The sequence below is a fragment of the Pinus tabuliformis genome, chromosome X (genome assembly GCF_031772625.1).
Source record: "Pinus tabuliformis cultivar Carrire ecotype Pingquan chromosome X, CPIR1, whole genome shotgun sequence".
NCBI classification, from domain to species: Eukaryota; Viridiplantae; Streptophyta; class Pinopsida; order Pinales; family Pinaceae; genus Pinus; species Pinus tabuliformis.
The window spans coordinates 1,349,657,300-1,349,673,447 of NC_142308.1; the positions used below are offsets into that span (position 1 = coordinate 1,349,657,300).

Sequence of the window (16,148 nt, forward strand, 5' to 3'; positions counted from 1 at the left end):
TGATGAGCTGGCAAACTCTTTGCCAATTAAAAGGGCAAAGTGTACAAAGTTACACTCAAGAATTTAGGAAAAGAACTTTGATTCTAGGAATTTCTTTAGACTCACCTGAAACTCTGCTGAAGTATATAGGTGGTCTACACAGCTACTTAAGGCACACTATTCTCATGTTTAATCCCACTAGCATAGATGAGGTATTTGTTCAGGCTACACATCTAGAAGCTAGAGGAAAAAGTGTGAACCCAGAAGTTGGGGGATCATCAAAACCCACTGCAAGCAAAAGCAAGGAAAAGAGAAAATAGAAATGGTAAGAGAGGAAGGCCAATACTGTACAAAAGACCAAGTCTTCATGCAGTCACTGTAAAAAGGATGGGCATGATGATGAACACTATTGGATTCTACATCCGGAGCTGAGACCCAAGAAATTCGAGGGCAGGAAGAAGAAGACTGCTACAGCTATTCAAAAGGATTTGGGGTCAAACTCAGGGGATGAAACAACAACCACAACCACAAGTATAAAAGGTAAAAACTCTGAAGCATCTACTAGTAATTTTGCACAATATACTGATAATGAAGAAAATGAGAGGAAAAGACATGAGCTTTTTCATATTCAAGTTATTTCCAACCATCAAAAGATTGATACTTTGTTTGATAGTGGCTCATAAGTAAATTTAATTTTTGAAGCAATTGCAAAGAAGTGACTAGACAATGTAAACTTAAGTTTTCTTTTGCGTCAGCATTTGTAGATGAGGTTGAGTTAGATATAGTTCCTTTGGATATATGTGGAATTGTTTTAGGAAGTCCTTACTTGTATGATAGAAAGGCTATTTTCCATAGAGCTGAGAAAGAGTATCAACTCGTTAAAGATGGAATCCATTATATTGTAAGAGCTCATAAACTCAAGAATAATTATACTCTCATAAACTCAGGGCAGATGAAAAGAATTGTAAATTAATGCAAACAATTTTTACTAATGGTTGTAAAGGAAAAGAAACCTGATAAAACCAATGTATTTGAGGGATGTGATGCTAAACAACAAGCCGATTTAGAAAAAGTTGTTTCAGAATATGATATAATGTTCAAAACCTAAAGGTCTGCCACCAAAAAAGGAAATAGTACATGATATTAATTTGTAGCAAGATGCTCCATTGCCTAACATCAGAATGTATAGGTTGTCTCCTTTAGAGAATGTAGAAATCAAGAAGGAGGTACAAGAGCTGCTCGAGAAGGGGTTCATCAGACCTAGGACATCACCATGTGGGTCTCCAATTGTCTTGGTGAGAAAGAAAGATGGCTCATGGAGAATGTGCATTGATTACCGAGCACTGAATAAGATAATGATAAAAAATCGTTATCCCCTTCCTCGCATAGATGATCTATTGGATCAATTAAAGGAAGCTGTTTATTTTTCCAAGTTGGACTTGCATAGTGGCTATCATCAAGTCAGAGTTGCAGAGCAAGATGCATGGAAGACTGCTTTCAAAACAATGCAAGGATTGTATGAGTGGTTGGTTATGCCTTTTGGCTTAACTAATGCTCCTGCTACTTTCATGAGAGTAATGAATGATGTACTCAGACCTTTTCTTGATGATTTTTTCATTGTATATTTGGATGACATTCTTATATTCAGTAAAACATGGGAAGAACATTTAAAGCATGTTAAGCAGACTCTAGATGTTTTGAAAAAAGAAAATCTTTATGTTAAGCTCTCAAAATGTGAATTTGGCAAAACATCTTTGAATTATTTGGGTCATATTGTAGGGGGTGGTGAATTGAAGATAGATCCCTCTAAGGTTGCAGTCATTTTAAACTGGCCTAAACCCAACTCTGCTACGAAATTTAGAAGCTTCTTAGGAGTAGCACAATATTGGAGAAAGTTTATTTCTAACTTTTCCTTAATTGCAGCTCCCTTACATGTTTTAACAAGATTGAACAAGGTGTTTCAGTGGGGAGGCAAACAACAAAAAGCCTTCGACACCTTGAAAGAAAAGATTAGTACAACACCAGTACTAGCACTGCCCGATCTTCAAAGACCATTTGAGATTGAAATGGATGCCAGTGACTATGCCATGGGAGCAGTGTTGATGCAGCACGGTAAACCCATATGTTATCATTTTGAGACATTTAATTCTGCAGTAGTTAACTATCCCACATATGATAAAGAATTGTATGCATTAGTACAAAGTGTGAAAAAGTGGAAACATTACTTAATGGGCAAAGAGATAGTTATACATACTGATCATCAACCACTTCAATATTTACACTTCCAAACTAAGTTGCAACAACCAAGACATTATATATGGATGCGTTTTCTGCAACAGTTTCATCTAGTCATCAGGTATAAAAAGGGCATACACAATAAAGTTGCAGATATGTTGTCCAGACCAATCATAAATGCATCCACTATACTTAAGCATAATTCAGTATTGCATGAAAACTACATTGAACAATATGCTCAAGATATAGATTTTAAATATGTATATGCAACTTTAAGTCATGGCAAACAAGTAGAAGAATTGGACTATCATGTTAAGGACCAGCGCTTGTATAATTTTGGGAGGCTATGCATTCCACAAATTGAAAGAGTAAATATAATTCGAGAGGCACACACTTCTCTAATATCAGGTCACTTTGTTGTAAGTAAAACAGTTGCACAGCTGCAAAGATTTTGTTATTGGCCAAAAATGAATGAGACAGTTTCTAGATATGTAAGAGGGTGTACCATGTGTGCTAAAAGCAAGCCCAACAATAGAAAACAATGTTTGTACACTCCACTACCAGTTCCTTGCCCTCCTTGGGAAAGTGTTCCATGGACTTTGTTGGAGGACTGCCTAAATCTAGGAAAGGTCATGACTATTTATATGTTGTTGTGGATATGTTCAGCAAAATGTGTATTTTAATACCTTGTAACAAACAAATTACAGCTGAACAAACTGCAAAGTTGTTCTTTCAGCATGTATGGGTTCATTTTGGATTACCCACTTCCATTATATCTGATCGAGATACCCGATTTGTTGGGAAATTTTGGTCAAGTTTGTGGGAATTGATGGACACTAGGCTGAAGAAGAGCACAACTTTTCATCTGCAAACAAATGGCCAAACAGAAGTAGTCAACAGGACAGTGATCCAGTTGCTCAGAGGCTATTGCAGCAAGCATCCTAGGCTTTGGGATGAACACTTATGTTATGTGCAACATGCTTACAACCGAGCTAAACATTCTTCTACACAAAGATCTCCTTTTGAGACTTGTTTTGGTTTCACACAAAGGTCTCCCTTGGATTTTGTCTTTGGTAAAGACACAACGGTTGGTGGACACAGTGATGTGGACAAGACAACCAAGTTCATCGAACAAATCCAAGAGATTCACCAGGCAGTACATGAACAACTGGAAAAGAGCCAAGCCAAGTACAAGGCAAGGCATGACAAGCATCGGATGGAGCATAGTTTCCAAGTTGGTGATCAAGTCTGGCTGTATATCGGCAAAGACATAATGCAAGGTGAAGGTAAGAAGCTGAAGCCAATAAGGTATGGACCTTTCAAAATACTTGAGAAAATTGGTGAGAATGCCTTTCACTTTGATTTACCAGCTTACATGCACATCTACTTAGTTGTTAATGCAGACAGCTTGAGATTATTTGAACCTTCATTAATTGAAGATCCCGAAGAGCAGAGTCAATTGCCTTCTAATGATGGTCTGTTGCCTGAATATCTTAATGAATTGCAGGAAGATATAGTACTGGACAGGAAGGTGAGAACTACACGTAGAGGGGATGTTAAGTACCTTAGGATTGGACTCAAAGGTTCAAAACCAGGCAGTGCGAAATGGATAGAAATTGGGCAAGCGAGGAATCAGTACCCTCACTTGATTGATGCATAAAAATAAACTTTTGGGGTCCAAAAGCTTTTTCAGTGGGAAGGCCATGATCTGAATTGGATCCTAAACACTCTCTAAGTTTTCATAAACTCATTTAAATTATGCCAAACAGATTCAAGTCTTAGAAAGATCAAGCTACAGAAGGAATCCTCGTGATAGTTGCAATTGTGATCAGCACGGAGCAACGAGGACACTTGGTCGAGTGCGTAGATCGTTGGCCCATGGTAACGCGCTAGTGCAAATTGGAAAAACCAGAGGCTAATTCAAGAAACAGGGGTGGTTTTTGATAAAGCGCTAATCGTGTATCGTAGGGCATCCCCCTCAGTGAAGGAAAGCCCCAAAGTGCCCAGACTCGAAATGGCTATGAAATGTGGAAAAGTAATTAATTCGGTTCCATGGATTCCACAAAACCCGCAGGATATCGGAAGGCCTCGAGGCGGTAAGCAGTTTTGACCGAGTCCCGCCCAATGCCACACATTGAGTGACACACGTGCGACGAAAGAGAGAGAAAACCGCTCACATCAGACGGGTAAACATCACCCTACTTACCTGCTTGATATGAACGATGATTGTAGGATATGGGGGGCCCATATCAACGGCGGAGGCGCGTCCCAATAAATGACCGGATTTGACAAGGTTATAAAGCAAGATTACATGGGATTTTAAGTGTAACGTGGATGATAAGTTGGCAGAAGATTCGTGTTTCACAAGCATCTTGGAGCGAACGGAAATAACGGCCATTCAAATGTGTCTAAGGAACCTGATGCACTCACCCGTTATAGAATAGGTGGCCACCTCCCTGTGAAGCGTTACACAGTGATGATGACGCAGAACAGGGGAGTTCGAACAGACAGAGGTAGGAAAACCAGAACACCGGGAAGCGGAAGCAAACTGACAGAAAGCAGATTGGCTTTAAAGCCATAAACTAACAGAAGTAGAGGATAGACACACAGAGAGGAGTTAGTTAGACACAGAAAAGCTAAGAGCAGATAACAGAGAGAAGAAGCCGAGCCGACCTAAAGGTAACATCGAGCCAGATAGAGCCAGAGAGAGTCAAAGAGTCTATGCACTCCAGAGAAAGCTTGAGAGGTTCAAGCAAGCTCCTCGGCATAGGCCTGTCATGTATGAGTTTCAGATTGGACTCATACTACTATGACCAGTAGAGGTCAAGTACCAGTAAGGAGAGTCTGTGTACTCCAATCCTACTGATTCATATTTGTTGAGTGAGACTCAAATTGAGCTCATTGTTGTAAAGAAACTCTGCTTTGAAAACATAATAGAGAGGCCACCATTGAAAGCTGGACCAAGAGATGTCGCCCAGGAGCATTGGGTGAACTCCTTATTAAACTTGTTGTATTACATGTTTTCCTATTATGTTTTCTCTAACTGCCTCAGTGTCTATGTATTTTGCAATCTTATTGATCCATTGCATAAAGTACATAGGCACATCCATGCACATGAGTCTGTAATACCTTTAATTCTTTGTCCTGGATAAATTCCAAATCAGGAAAACACAAAGGCCACCCATATAAATATGAAAATGGAGGCTAATGAAAGATTATATGGCTATGGAGTTGCGACATGTGAGTGAAATGGTGGCGATAAAGGTGAAAGTGGATGATATTTTGAATACATTTTCGAGACTCTACATACCCCCCAATTGACGTTATTGCATGTCTTCATGCAATCTATGATGAGCGCCAATATTGTAGCAAGGATGTTGCAACTCCTAGGCTACCAACTTTACTTATCAACCCGGCGTTCGTACAAACTTGGAGGTGACAGTGCTATATGCACAAGTAACAGTGAAGGTCCTGCCTATTGTCACTGTTCATCCAGTGATAGACCTCAGGGGTTCCAAGCTAGATTTCTATAGAGTCAAAAGAAGCTTGATTCTTTGATGGAAGAAGAGAAAATTTATTCTAAGAGAGCTACTCTACATCAGTAATGAGGAAAACAACAACATGTAATGCTAAAAATCACCATATCCTAATTAACTATTTAAATAGCTATGCCAAGCAGAATTGCTAAATCAACACTACCCTAATGATGCTATCTAAGTTACAAAGGTAAAGAGCATCAAACCATACTAATTGCCCATATTATGCACGAAGAAAGTGTTGAAGGGAATGAGAACATGAGTGAGATCTTATTGCAGGAAGAGAGTGATTGTAAAAGATGACAATGCAATGATTAACCAAGTACTGAATCAAGATAACAAACTCCAAAGCTCATGCAAGAACTAGAAATCTATGTTTTTGGGGTTGTTGAAGGGTCTCTTCTTCAAGTCATGGTCCCAGGGGGAGGAGGTGAGGTCGAGACACCTGGTGAAAACCTTATGATGATTTTTTTCTCCTTTCTAACCTGCTAATTGAAATAAGGCCCAAATGGAAGCAAACTAAAATAAAACCAATCTACTCTACATTGTTGTAATGGAAATGCAACTACTTAAGCAAATGAACAATTAAACCATGAATCTATGCTAGCATACATGTACAATAAAGAGGAGCCTTGGCTGCTAGGGTTGGGCCCTAACCCAATAACTTCAACCCTCTGAGTTATCTCAGTGCTGGCTTAAAACAAAACTCATTCTTATTATCAAAACCATGGATTACATCAAAAACTGTCACAAGTCTTGCAGCTCGAAAATAGAGTAGAGTTTTACAATAAAAAATCTGAATCCTACTGAGGTCCTAGGCCTCTCTACTTATACATTTGAAGTCTCCAACGACTTCCTTAAAATTAGGGAGGTTCGGCTCCCAAACTCGAGATAAATTGGTGCTTTGTCTTTCACTTGGTTGGCTGCCTTCTAGTCCTCATGATTTGGATGTTTGCACTCCGAGCTGATGGAGGAATATTCGAATGGAAGGTAGTAAATGAGGAGGATTTACTTCCTATAATTCCTTTCCCTTGTCTCATTCAAGTTTTGACCAAGGTCTTTGCCAAAATTCTTTGCTTTTATCCTTTAATCCCGTATTAAATGCACATTAGAACACAAAGCAAAATATCCAACTATAACTCATCTCATAAACAAAATATAATCAAAAGTATGCAATAAGTTGTGAGAATAGTTGGCTAAGCTAGAAGGTGAATTAAGGCCCATATAATTACCCAATGATGAGGCTCATCAATCTACTGCATTGCTTAATCATGATTTTTTTTTGAATGACCTTGCCTTATATCAATTGTCCTTGAACTTTGCATTTGACAATTTCATTTATTTTTGCAAAATATTCCTTATCATACATTGAATTGCAACATGTTTGGTTGGTTCTTGTGTGACAATCAAATCTTAATTGGTATTGGTCCTTGTGTATCAATACCTTGTTTCTTTTTGTTGCAGCAATATTTAATGAACATATTTAAGACTGCATCTTTAAATCCGCCATATAATATGCTCATCATTTAGGCATTATTTGCAAATCACATAACTTTTGAACCATAATGAAATCATAGTGATTAGGAAAAGTATGTTATGATGAAATGAAGTGATTATGAAGAGTAATCATAAATGTATATTCCTCCCCCCCCCCAACTAAAGGTGTTTACGAATATTTTTTCAAATGAGAAAGGAAATATGGTGAAGTATTTTCCAAAAATTATAATTTTAGTATTCAAGCAATTCTATGATTAAAAGCTATGAAAGAACATATCTTTACTTACCTAGGATGTGGAAAAACTATGCATATGTAGAGAAGTTTTAGCTATTGCTGGATCATGGATTAGGATGTAGAATTTCATTTACTTCTTGGTTGCATAAGTGGTGGATAAGGTGGTGAAAGTGGAGTCTTTATTGCTGCTGCTAAATCTATTGTATCTGTTGCAAAATGCTGAAATGATATAGCCTTCACCTGCTACAAAACCTGATGGTACAATTCTAATCATGCGAATAAATGTGTTGTTGTCGAGCATGAAGAGAAGTCATTGGATTACCAACCATTGGTGAATGTCGTTAACCAATGCGAGGCAAACTCACCATTAATGTCAACGAGTGCCAAGGTACCTAAGTACATCTTGCGAAGTGCGAATAGATGAGCTAATGTCTAGCCACTTGCAAGATACAATGCTCAAGGGACATTGATGTATTCCCATGCTTGTCAGTGAGAGAACTTGTCATTGGTGCATACAAGACTCAAGGTAATAACAAAGACTCTAGCCCTAAACCTAGATAATGTGCTGATGTCGATAGGCCAAGACTTGTTAGAAGGGAGGCATTATGAACCCCCCATCATCTAACATGAGTATGGAATAATGATTTTGGAAGGACTATTGATGGAAAATTTTGCATTGGATCGAGGTTTATTTAATGGAAAGGAAAATGACAAGAGGGTAAACAAGCAAACAGAAAGAAAAAGGACAAATCAACATGTAAGTGAGTTGAATGTCTCTATGAATGGAATTAAGAAAAATGTGAATGGAAAATGTGGAGGAAACATGCGACTCTTTGCAAGGAAAATGGTGATGACGATGCTTAGCAAAAATGCTTGGATAGCTTGTGAGTTTGGAGAGGAAAAATGATGGCATTTATGAATGATAGAAATGGATTTAATTGGTTCATGTTTCTTGAAATTGGTCGTAGAAAACCAATCATGCATAATTGGCTTCCTTCAATTCTCTGATTACCCTCGAACCTGAAAATAAACATGGCACTAACATTGCAACAAATGTAAGTGTGTTCAAAGAGAAGTGATCGATTTCTCTAGGTACATATGAAAAATTTGCATAATTGACAGGTTCATGACGTTTTTTCGTTTCAAATGGTTAGTCCAATTTCACAATTGTGATAATAAATCCAATTTCTAAAAGGAAATAATTTTCTCAATTTATGTTTGAATCATAGCGTTTCAGAAAGATAAAGAAATATTATTCGCGAATGCTTAATGATTCCTGCAAAACAATCCTCAATAAAAAATTCATCAATTGATCCCCCAGATAAAGCGCCTTTATAGTTCTTCTTCTTTCCTGTATCATGCTTGAAAACACAATCATTAGACAAATCCAATAAATTTTGATCATGATTTTCTGATTAGAATGCATTATTGACAAATAGATCATTGAGTTAATACATAGCTGCAGAATTGTGTAGTTTCTGTAGCTAAAATCCTGAATAGATAGTTAAGTACACACATCTATGCATTTTTGTTATGAACAAATAACCAGTCCAATCTTCAAATTGATCAATACCTTTTCGAGAAAAAGTGCGAATAAAACAAATTTTTTATTATATATATATATATATATATATATATATATATATTATTTCTTGCTTCGATAGGTGTGTCTGAGTGGACCATCACAACAACTTTTTCTCAATTTGCTCTAGTCACTAAATGAAGTTCACATCAGTTTTTTTTATGACACCATGGCAATTTTCTTAAAAAATAATGAAACACGCAATCCAAAAATTAATTAAATATTTACAAAACTAAAAAGTAAAATAGATGTACACAGAAGAAAAACATAACGAGAAAAACATATATACAAACAAACATAACAAAAATCATAACAATACCTAAAAATGTACAAATGTTATAAAAACACTTCATTAAAAAAATTAAAAAAAAATGATAAAAACAAATATTATATAAACATATATATACACTTTTAAAAATAAAAATAAAAATAACAAAAATTATACATATAAAATATTAAAACAACATTCAACTAACATCAAAATATACATATACAAAAAAAAGTTAATACAAAATTTGCCATTGTTGAAAACGAAAATTCAAAGCATTGAAAGTGAATATCTGAACTGATACATGGTTTTGACTCGGTAGCAGCACTGGTACATGGTTTTGACTCGGTAGCAGCAGCATATTCGGGAGCCAAGTGTTGGCACTGCGCATGAAGTTTGTAACCGTTTTTTTTTAATCTGCTCTCCTTCAACACCAAGACGTCTTTCTCATGGACTTAATCAAATTGGATTTGTTTCAACGATTTGCAGGATTTCAAAACCGTTTTTCCACGTAACGTCGAAAATAAAGCTCTAAGAACCCGAAATATCTACCAATTGGTTACAAAATTTGAGAAAATCGTTCCTTGGTTTTATAACTGACCCCGTTTTGAGAGAAACCCACGTTTTATTTTTCTAAGGTTTTCTTTCATTTGACCAGAAAACATGTTTAAAAAATGACGTATTTTGAGTTGTTACGCATTTCTTTTGCAAGTATTGCACTTGGGCTTTCTGGGTTCGATTTGCTGTGTGGTGGCTCTCAATACTAGTTATGTATTTATCCATTAAGGAGATACACATCTAATGGGTTTCATCAATGCACTGATTCTGCTCCTTTCATAAGCGTGGATACAGAAGATGTGACCACCATACCCTTTACGGTCTTGGCCTCTGTGCAAGCCCTCAGAACATTTAGTGTTCTGTCAACTTCCGGCTAGATGACATCATTCTACACAACAGTAATTTCAAGTTTATAAGTATTAATACTTAGATGCATATATGTGAACGACATCTTGTCTGGGAAAATTGAAGCGGGCAAGTTACTTACTTGGGGATCTTTAGGGATGAAGTCGATAGGATTGGCCACTTGAAAAACTTCATCAAAGCCATGAATGGAAGTCACGAAACTTCTGTCTAGTAGATCCACTATGAAGAGCTTGATCAACTTCTCCCCAACTTCTGGTTCGACTGTTATTCTTCAAACAAATTATGGTAGCTTCGATTCTTATTTTTGAAATTGTGATTTTTTATAGAAATAATTAATGGTTTGCAATTTAAGGCAACTAAGGCTTCAAAATGAATGTACTGGAACCTAAAAACAGGGCTGTCAACAAGCAAGTGTTGAACCAGGAATTGGAGGAAAATGGCGTTGAAGAACAAGACACAATGTTTTGAAGGTCACTACAAACCATAACAAGTCAATCTGGCCAGCTGAACCTACCAAAGTAGTTGGATCATAACAAAACCACCCTATCAATCTAATTCGACCCTTCTTTGGTGTGAACGACCAAACCAGCTGGCTCGTATTATACAGTTTAGAACACATGCAAAGAATATTAGAATTTAGAACTGTTTTTTAGCTATGTTGCACAAACTGGAGCCTCTTCGAGTTGGATTTTATTTTTTTGTTTTTTTATTATGATGGATTTTTGAATTTTGGATTCCAAGCTAATGCAATTTTTTTTCTTTGCCTGTCGCGTGAGAGCTAGTTATCAATTTGTTAATATGTCAATTCTCTTAAAAAAATTGAAAATTTTTATTAAAAAAAAATTACATTTTCCTTATTTCAAAAACATGATTTTTTATTTTTTAATTATTTAGAATCAAAACATCAAATTTTTATTGAAAATATTTAAGATGTTAATGAAAAAAATGCAAGAAAGTAAATAAAATTCTAAAAGATTTTAAAGTCTAAAAACTTAAAAAAAATGCAATCAAGCTTGATTTTATTTTTCCTGATTTATCTACTTAATATATATATATATATATATATATATATATATATATATATATCTATGAATGAATGTTTCAAATGGAGCCATTTAAGGATAAACTTTCTAAAATGTTCATATCCAAATTTGCAAAATGTACCTGATTGTGTATGAGGACATGAAAAGTCATTTTGACCTTTAGATTTGTCGCAAAGATCCCTTGAAGGATGGATGAATGTCATGGCGCAATTGCTTTTTCATACCATTCCTCAATGTAGTCCTTGTGCTCCAAAGAATGTTTAATCTGCATTCTAGATCTTTCATCCATAAATGGTTAGATCAATATATATATATATAAATGATATGCAGCTAAATTATTCATGCATCTACATCCTTTAATCATGCATCTAGAAAAAAAGATAAAAAAAAATGAACTCTAGACTGAAAGCTAGTTCCTATGCACACTTCCCTGGCAACGACGCCAAAATGTTGAGGCAAATTAATTACCTATCATTTAATTGTCAACCCGAGGGTTTCGTAAAACTTGTGAAGCGTGCGTGCATTATATATGCTAGAAATTAACTTTCAATTTAGATCAACCTAACTACGAAACCAAATAATGACAAACCAAATTCACCTATTCTAATTCACAATGAATTCCAAAGAAATTATAGTACTGTGCGCGGAATTGAAATCTTAATCTTTAAATTTTGCACGAATTGAAAAGCACACCACTATTTCAGAAATGAAAGCAAATAAAAACAAGTTTTCTTAACTTCTAGGTAAAAAGCAAATAAAATCAATCGCTCTTAACCTCTAGGTAAAAATCAAATAAAAACAATCACCCTTATCCTCTCACACAAGAAAAGATATGAAAGCAAATAAAAACAATCACTCTTATCCTCTCACACAGGAAAAGATATGAAAGAAAATAAAAACAATTGCTCTTAACTTCTACGTAGAAAGCAAATAAAAACAATCACTCTTAACTTCTCACACTCGAAAAGATATGAAATAAATAAATCTTAATCTTTGAAGAACAATAAAACTTAAAAAAAAAATCTCACAAATTGTAGGTGGCTAATCCAAAAGCATGAGAGATGGAAAGTTGAGAGGCTCCAAATGCAAGCATAACCAAATCAAAGTGAACATCACTCATGAGCATGGTGCCAAATCCAAATTCTATATTCAAAACATGAGCATTTCCCCAACTTTACACATGCCTTTGAAAGGAGAAGGCTCTCCTATTTATACAAAAATATTAGAAGCTACATCATTAATGGAGGTCCATTATTCTCTCCCTAGATCCCTAGAAAATCTCATAGAGTTACAACTCAAATAGGTAATAATGAGACACCTATCCTCTTTAACCTTTATCTAAATCTTCTTCCATATCTTGAAGGGAATTCGAAGTTGAGCATTGGAGGCCACATAAGGGTGCATTGGAAGCTTCAAAATGACCTACACATGTCATGAAACTCAAGACACTTTTAAGTATTAGCAAGTATATGCCATTTTTCTAAGTTTTAACCATTTAATTCACTTATAATACTAGAAATCATTATCTTTTCGAAAACACAAAGGTAACCCATATAATTATGAAAATAGAGGCTAATGAAAGATTATATGGCTATGGAGTTGCGACATGTAAGTGAAATGGTGGAGATAAAGGTGAAAGTGGATGATATTTTGAATACATTTTGAAGACTCTACAATGTCTCATGCCAAGTTTGATAGGTGTTGTGCTTTATATTGCAACAAACTATTTTGCCTATGAAACATTACGAAAGCTTTATAGGAAGCTTACTAAAGCATAACAAATAGGGAATCTAACAACCCTTTTTGTTGCATCTGCAATAGGTGCCATCGCAAGTAGTGTCGCAAGAAAAAAAATGCAATAAGTGCTCTGAGTGCAAGACAAGTTTATAATAATCTATTCCATGCATTATCTAGTGTACTTGAGAAAGAAGGCATGCCTGGTCTATACAAGGATTTAGGTCCAAGTTGCATGAAGTTGGTCCCAATTGTGGGTGTATCCGTTATGTGTTATGAAGATTGTAAGAGGTTTCTTATTGAAGAATATAGTTAAAACATTTCTTATAGTTGGATATGAAGCTTCCTACGCTGTTCAGCTCTAGCTATGTAGAGTGAATTGGAATCTGTCAAGTTGAAATGGCCAAGCAAAAGAAATTCATGCCTTTTATACAAACAAAGCTACATTTCCGCTTGAGTTGATGAGGGTTTAATATTTCTCATTAGTAAAGGCTATATGCTTTGCTCAAGAGAAATCTGTCGTTTTTTGTAAGCTTTTCCTACAATGGACGAGTTTCAGGAGATTCACTACCCTGGGAAATTTCATTCTCTAAATGAGTATGGTAAGCAGGTATTGAGTTTATATATATATATATATATATCTATTCTACCTCTGACATATACGTGAAGAACTCCACTCAATTAGAAAGGAGGATATCTTAACGAGACGTCATGCACATATGTCTAACACTGATTTTCATTTAGAGAAATTGTGTTTGCGTATCTAAATTTTAATATTGTGAGAGAATAATGGTCTTAGTGTTGCCTTTGGGAAATCTCTCTTCTTTTTTTTGTGTAAGCTCTTAAGTACTTCCTTTTTCTATTAATCATATTTAGGCGGGCAACAAAAAATATGTTTGGTGGCCTCAACCTGCCCAAGGGAAACCAGGTCTATTGGCCATCGATCAACATCATATGTCGTCCAAAATTTACACAGTTTGAGAATATCCATCCATGCTAAATATGCTATTGCATCTACTATATGTTTAATTGCTTAGGTGCTTAGGATTTAGCTAAAAAATTCAAAGTTATCAGATTGGCTCGAAACCTATGCAACTGTGTTCACCTCGTCAAGACGATCACAACGCAATTCGTTTCACCAAAAATCGAGTCTGGATGAAGGAGAAAAGCCCTGCTATTCGTTTTTCTAAACAGTTAAAAAAATTGCAGAATAGGACAAATGATGACATGGCAGTACAGTCAGCATGATGAGAATATTCTTCATTTTTTGCCTAATGAGGTTGTGACAAATGTCACTTCAGGATTCGCCTATTTAGTTGTGTGAAGGTGAAATTGCCCAATGTCCTCCAAGGTGGAATTATTGGTTCGTGGCGAATTATGTGAAAATTAATTATATATATATATATATATATATATATATATATATATATATATATATATATATATATAAACATTACAAATCCAAACTATAAGAAAATCCGCATAATACGTATATAATGGCACATTTTAAATTTTATCATATGGTCAAGTCCAAAGTCCGAATGTGAATGGCGCAAAGTTATAAGTCCGAATATATATGAATTGCTATGTCTTATATGGTAGAAAAATGTTTAAGGGATGGGCGGAGGGTGGGTCGAACCCATGACCTCCCCCTCCCAACTCCAATGCATTACTGCTGGACCAAGTGTCTGGTCTTGAAAACATTGGCCACGACTCCATATTTAATGCGAGAGTGTATGCCGACGGCGGGAGAGGAGGGAGCCAGCCCTACAGGCCAACCCCCTCTCCATATGACCGCGCTATGAAAACTTGGGCCAGTGCCAAACAGTTAAGCGTGATTAGCGCTGCTAATTTGGACTTAGCCTTAAGTAATATGTTGTTAAGGTTGGCGACAGTTTTGGAGGTGTGCCAAATTCCGCGGGACTACTAGTTTTGGCAGTGCTGACTGGAGTCTTCTCAAGTTTTAGCGGGGTTTCCTAGGGAAAAATTGAATGAAGCATATCTTGAGCAATTTTCGATCAAATCGAGCTCAGAAAGAAGTGTTCTTGGATAATTTGGACACTCTAAACTCATTGGTATAGGTTGCAGAGGCAATAGAAGACTTCTACAGGTGATTTTTCCACAGGGAAGTTCAAGGAAGCCAAGGGCCACCAGGGAAGGAGGTCATGCCCAGATCAACTAGAGTCATTTTTCAAAGATCTAATAGTCATTTTTGAGGTTTTTGAGTCCTCTGAACACATTGGTGCAGGTATAAGGAGCCATAGAGCTTTGTAAACAACATTGTTTCCACATTGACCTAATACAGAGGCCCAAGCCATGGAAGCTGGACTAAGGAGATGTAGCCCAGGAGGGGTGAACTCCTTCATCAAAACACTATGTTAATGTGTATCTTTGATGGTTTGCTACAATGTACATGTTTTAAGTTCATTATTTGTTTCTGAAGCTATTTTTCTCATGATTTTCTTTTTAAACTTAAGGAAAATTTACCTGATTGTATGCATAAACAACTAATGAAACCTCAACACAAGGAGAAATAAGCAAGCACATATTTATAAATATGTAATTGTTATTAGCACAACAAAACTAATCATACAAAAGCGGATCAAGTTGGTGTCAGAGCAAAGGTTGAATTGCTTGATTGCTTGAGTTTGTGCAATTAGGGTTTTAATGGTTTCAAAATTGTGATGCTTACAAGATTAAAGTTGCAGAAAGGAGAAGTCTTCATTGAAGAAGATGACATAAAGATATAGTTGGCTTCATTGAGGCTAGAAGGAGCTTCACTAGTTTGGTGGGAAGCAAAGACTCAAGAGGAAATGAGAATCCATGGTAAGATATCCATCACTTGGGTTGAATTTGTTTCTACAATTAAAAGACAATTTTATCCTTTAGCCTATATGCAAAATCCATTATGAGTTGGCAGAATTATAGGCAGCTTGAAGGCCAAACAGTCCAAGATTATACACAGGAGTTTGGGAAAAGGGCTTTGTTATTAGGAGTGAATTTGAATTCCCAAGATAAAATGCTGAAATATATTGGGGGTTTACATTACTATCTGAAACATACTATTCTTATGTTCAATCCAAACAATTTAGATGAAGTATGTGTGCAAGACACG

The 16,148-nt window shown here is 36.0% G+C and overlaps 1 pseudogene; it reads left to right on the forward strand.

The window, feature by feature from the left end:
* The window catches only part of LOC149145074 (adenine nucleotide transporter BT1, chloroplastic/mitochondrial-like), a 37,429-nt pseudogene extending 24,080 nt beyond the window's left edge, over positions 1-13,349 (forward strand).
* The last annotated feature ends 2,799 nt before the right edge of the window (positions 13,350-16,148 follow it).